Source organism: Spermophilus citellus, assembly GCF_964194105.1.
Source record: "Spermophilus citellus genome assembly, chromosome: 11".
NCBI lineage: Eukaryota > Metazoa > Chordata > Mammalia > Rodentia > Sciuridae > Spermophilus > Spermophilus citellus.
The window spans coordinates 34,952,686-34,958,612 of NC_138192.1; positions in this window are offsets into that span (position 1 = coordinate 34,952,686).

Below are 5,927 nucleotides of genomic sequence, written 5' to 3' on the forward strand. Positions count from 1 at the left end.
TCCTGCTGTGAGAAAGGTCACAGCGACGGGCACGGTTTCCCAAGGCCCCAGGCCGCAGAGAGGCCTGCAGGGGAGCTGGCTAGCACCTCTCTGTGGGAAGCACTCCGGGTACGTTCACAGAGTGTCCACTCCGCCTGCTGCTCCAGCAGAACCGCAAGTGAGAACCCGCAGAGCCGCCTGCCCAGCTCCCTCTGGCAGGGACCAGCCTCCAGCTGGCTCTGGGAAAGGCCTTTGAGTGCATGCTGGACCAGCTGCCGTGGACTCCACGAGCCCTTGGACTTTGTGAGCTTCAGTTTCCTCATCTGTGAAGTGAAGTCGATGCTAGTTCACACCCCATGAGGGGCTCTGGGCGGAAATGGATGGACTCCGCTGAACACACAGCCTGGGCCCAGGGCAGAGCGTGTGCTGGCCACATCAGCTCCATCAGGGCTGCAGTTTTCTCTCTTGGTCCTGCTGCAGCCGGGATCTGGAGGGTCCCCAAGGCCTTAGGTGAAGGCACTGTCCTGGGCTTGGTGCTACTGGGAGGTGGGACCATGTCGGAGGAGGCTGGTGTGGGAGGAGGCTAGGCAGGGGAGGAGGCTAGATGGGGAGGAGGCTAGATGGAGGAAGAGGCTGGTGGGGGGGCTTGCCCTTTACAGGGACCTTGGGTGAGACCAGCCCCTCCCTTCCTCTCTGTTTCCTGGCCACCCACGAGGTGACAGGACCCCTCCATCATGCTCTCCTGCCACGAAGTACTGAGCCACCACAGGCCCAAAGCAGCAGGGCCAAGCAACCTTGTCTGAGGCCCTGACACCACGAGCTAACAGAAGCCCTTCCTCCTTCTCAGTGGATTTTTATGGGTATTTGGTCACAGTGACAGAATGCTGACCATCGCAGGTTCTTAGATCTCTCCAGACAAGTTTCCCCGCAGTCCGCAGCTCAGGTGCACCACCGCAATGAGTAACCAGAGGAAAAACCCCGACTGTAAATCTGTCACATTTTCTGTTGATGCCACAGTTTTAGATGTTTAAATATTCATGTGTTTGGCAAATGCATCAGGGCCGAGTGATAGGCTGAAACGTATAGAGGGCCATCTGAGCCGCTGAAGAGAGACGGATGGCCTTCTGGGCATCAGGCATTGACTGGCGTGCATTAGTGATCCAGACTGTTACCCGTCCTTCGGTTTCGAGCAATCTCTCCCACTGCCCGGTGTGCCATGCTGCCAGGTACGCCGTATCGATGGGAGCAGAGTGGACTGCAGATCAATGTGATCAGCTTTAAGGGGACTGCAGTGCAGAGCGCACACCTCTAAAAGTCTGACTTTCTTTGACGGGAAATGGCCTCATCATTCCAGGCACACATCAGCAGATAGAGCTCCTAGTTTTAAAAAACACAGTTAAAATAGATAAACAACTTATGTTTGTGTGGAATAATAGAAAAAAGACAGAAACCTTCCTCAGGTCCCTCCGACATTCCATTTCAAATGCGGTGAGCGTTTCTCCCCACAGAAGCCTCCCTTCCCACCAGAGGCTCCTTGGCTCTTGGTGGAGGTGACGCCGCACACGCTGGGCTGGTGTTTCCGGCTTGTCTGCTGTCATCCTGTGAAGTCCAGTTCCGTGGCGACCACCTGGCACATTCTGGACTCTGGTCTGTGACTCGCCATGGCCCCCAGGTGGGAACTCTGGCTGCTTACGCATCACGGATGATACAGGCAGAGAGAAGCTTCCAGAACCTGCCGAGTCACAGAGGGGAGCCCAGGCCGAGCTGGGATGCGCCAGGTACGGGGACCTAGTGTCTGACAGGGTGGCCGCTCCTGCTGTCCCTCAGTCGTTCCCAGTCGGTCCCAAGGCCCGGGGCTTGTGCTAAGCGGAGCTTGGCGATTTTTCATGTCTCTCTTGCTGAATCAACGTCTGCACGTCCATCATTTGGGGAAGCAACAGCTCATCACAGGGGCTCATTTCTGAACGAGGGGCTTCATTTCTCACCTGGTGCAAGGCCCTGCAACGTGTCCCAGTGGACAGACATGCTGCCCGACGCAGCGGAGTCTCCACGTGGGAGACTGGCAGCAGGACTATCTCCACCTGCACACGTCACCTCCCTGTCAAAGGTGGGGTCAATGGCGGCTCCCCCAGAGACAGGTGGTTCTTGGTGACAGACAGCCTCAGCTCACCAAGCATGAGAAGAGAGGCCCTGGGACTCTGGGGCCTGAGTCAAGCAAGGCAGAACAGCTTCCTCCTGGATCTTCCTGATCTTCGCCGTTACTCTGGGTGGAAGCCAGACAGCCCCTCAGAGAGGCCTGGGGGACAATGTTCCCAATGAGAGCTGATTTTGCCTCCAGACCTGGGCCTTCAGGCTGCACCAGCCCCCTCAGCCCCTCCCGGGCCAGATGCCCCAGGAATGAGCCCACCCACCCTCAAAGCCACCAGCCTTCCATCATGGAGGAATGAGGGGAACCCAAAAGCTATCCTGGAAAGTGCTCTCGAGAGAGGGCTCCAGGTCCCAGCCCTCGTCAGGACCACAGACCGACCTGTTGGAGAGTCTGTGCTGTCTTCTCCAGGTGGCCCCGTCTTCTCTGGTCCTCGTCCTGGCTTTCATTGTCCTCACTCATTCATTTGTTTACTCAATTGCTCACAAGACATACCAGAAAGGCTTCTAAAATATTAGCAATAAATAGATCTCTGTCACCTTGCCTTTGTGCCTTGTGTCTGCGTTTGTGAGAGACCGTGACAGAGGTGACCCCTGGTGATCACTGCTAGGAAGGAAGCCACAGCCAACTGTGAGGACTCAGTGGGCAGCCGCCGTGCCATGTAGGGCCTTCATCACTTCTTGGAGCCCTTTGCTCTGGCCTCAAAGGTCAGGGGCCCACTGTGAGGGCCCCAGGCCTGGAGTGTGTCCAGCAGCCTAAGCTCCAACACCGTGTTTTCCCATAGACTTGGGGGAGATTACCACTTAGACAGACCTAAGGTCCTCCCAGCGCGGAGACGAGCCCGTGCGTGACCTGGGCACCGACTGATGCCTACGACGTGTACGGAGCAGCTAGCTAGAGAGGGACACTTGGGTTAAAGCGTGTTTGATGGAGGGCGACTGGGCTTTCATCATCTCCCAGCCTAAAGCCCCGTCCAAGAGAACCTTTTCCAACCTGGTGCCCATCTACACGGTGCCCGTCTACACGGTGGCTTGGTCTGCACGGTGCCCGTGTACACGGTGGTGCCTTGTCTATGGTGAAAGATGAAAGACCCATCTCAAAGCCGGAGGCTGCGGCTGGTGGAATGCACACAGGGCCAGTGGACTCCACAGCCACGAAGCCTCTTCTCACCCTGTCTGCCATCGGGCGGGTCCCTTGGCCTGCAGCAGTGAAACGCGGGCCTGGGCCAGGCGGGCCACCTCCTGTGAGCCTCAGACAGCTGTGGGGGCTGAGGGGCTGTGGGCAGAAGGGATGGAGGGCACTGGCTGTGTGTCTGTCCAGTGGACACAGATCCCTGCTTCAGAGTAGAAGCTTACTGTACTCGGCTGTGAGCAGCGGGACTTCGTCACCATGGGTGGCCATGCAGGGCTGAGCACTGCCCTCTGTGGCTGGCGGGTTGGCCACTGGGTGGTGGCAGTGGCTAGGTACACTCTGAGAGGGGAGCCCGTTCCCTTAAGCCCAGGCGTCTTCTTCATCCCTGCTGCCATGGCCACGGCTCACGAGCCCACGGGTCCCCTGGTGGCCCTTGACAGTGCTGGCCGACCTTGGCTGTCTGAGACTTCCGGGTCTGGGAGCCTCCTTCAGGGTGGACACTGTCTGGTGGGTTTGCTCATGCTTGGTCCCAAGATTTTCGCCTGTGGAGACAGTTCCTGTGCCCATGAGTACTCCTCTCCCTTAAACACCTGGTCCCCGATGACCACCCTTCTCCATGAAGGGCCTGGCCAACCAGCCTGGCCATTATCCCACACCTCTCACGGCAGGCGAGAGGCACCCACTGGGGACTTCCCCATGTCACTGGCTGTCAGGATCTCCCACCCTGAAGGGGGCTGTGACGGGCGCTGTCCAGCTTTCTCTCCGCCTACGTGTGAAGCTGAATTGCCTATGGTCAAAGAGGGGCCTTCCTGTCCTGTGGCAGCAGACCTGAGTGACCCTCACCCTCAACATGGCGGCAGGTGTGGACGGAGAAGGGATGCTGAGTGCGGGCTTGTCCAGCCACGTGGGGACAGGTTGCTCCCGGGCCCCATTTCTGACAAGCAGGGACGAAGCCACACACGAGTCACATCACTGCCTGCAAACTTAGAGGCCAGGCAGTCTGCTCCAGAGAGAGCCCGCACCTGCCTGGACGCTGCAGCCGGGGAACTGCTGGGAGAGTCCTCTGCTGGCCATGGGGGCCAGGCTGGTGAAGTGAGCCAGGACTCATGGGGACCACGGCTGGGATCGTGAGGGCACCATCACTGCTGTCCATTCTGGGACCTGACAGTTCTGACTCACCCCAGGACAGTGTGTGGATGCACGTGTGTGTGCTGTGTGTCTTTGTGTGTGTGTCTCTCTGTGTGTCTATGTCTGTGTGTGTCTCTGTGTATGTGTGTCTGTGTGTGTCTCTGTGTGTCTGTGTGTGTCTCTGTATGCATGTCTGTGTGTCTCTCTCTGTTTGTGTCTGTGTGTGTCTCTGTATGCGTGTCTGTGTGTCTGCCGTGTGTCTCTGTGTGTCTCTCTGTGTGTCTGTGTATATGTGTGTGCTGTGTGTCTCTGTGTGTCTGTGTGTGTCTGTGTCTCTGTGTATGTGTGCCTCTGTGTGTCTCTCTGTGTGTGTCTGTGTGTCTGTGTGTGCTGTGTGTCTCTGCGTGTGTGTCTCTGTGTGTCTGTGTATCTGTGCGTGTCTGTGTCTCTGTGTGTAGTGGGCTGGGTCTGTGTCTGTGTGTCTCTGTGTGTCTCTCTGTGTGTCTCTCTGTGTGTGTGTCTGTGTGTGTGTCTGTGTGTGCTTGCCGCCTTCTTCTTCCTGCCAGGGCAGACTGATGCTGTGATGTGTCCTCTGTCAACTAAGCAAGGACACAGGGCCCCTGTCCGGAGTTGGCACGGGCCAGGACTCCATTTCTTTGCCTGGGTACTTAGCCCCTTCTTACAGAGGTGTGGTGACCATGTTTTGGGCATTGATGTTCCGAAGTCAAGGAGGACCCTGCATCTATGTCCTCGAGGGGTTTGAATGGTCCCCTTTCCTGGGTGCACAGCTGCCTAACTGAATAGCCTTGTGCCTATTAAGGGAAGATGGGGGGTCGTCACTGGGCAGCCACTTGCTGGGGTATTCTCAGTGTCTTTCCTTCTGGGGACATAACCTCTCTTCCAGTCCAGGGGCTCCTGGAAGGAGAACTGACGCAAAGGCAGCAGGTGGACGAAGGACTGTGAGTGATCATCAGGTGACTAAGACTCAATCATCCACTGTTGATTTTTTTAAGTGGCACATATTGAACGACACTTGTGGGGGTGCCCATCCACCTGGCCCCTGACACGCTGTGTTCACCGTTGACCTCCTGCATGGGGCTCTGCAGACCTGGCCTCCTGCCCTCTGATCCGCCCTGGTTACCACTCTGCTCCTGAGAGCGAGGTGCTGACCGCTGGCTCTGTGTGTTTGGCTCCTGTCCTTTCTGTCACTCTCTCTCCAGTGGCCTCTCCTCTCCCTTGCCCACAGACACCTCTGGGCGTCTTGGTGATGTGGCGTCCCACTCACCGGTGTGTTCCTTGTTCCTGAGGTAAACAGTGTCCTCTGCTCCAACTCCTGGAGCACTGTGTGTGGGGGGGTGGTTTGGGGCCACGTGTGGGCTGTCCACTCCATCGTGTCCACTGGTTCACGCCTTTTGACGGGCTCTTCTGTCCTCTGCTTGAGCCCTCTGACATTTCTCCTTCACATGGTATGGGACGATGCCACCTGGGCCTCCCAGAGCACCATGCCTCATGCTGGGTGTCTGACTGCCTTAGAAGGAAGTGC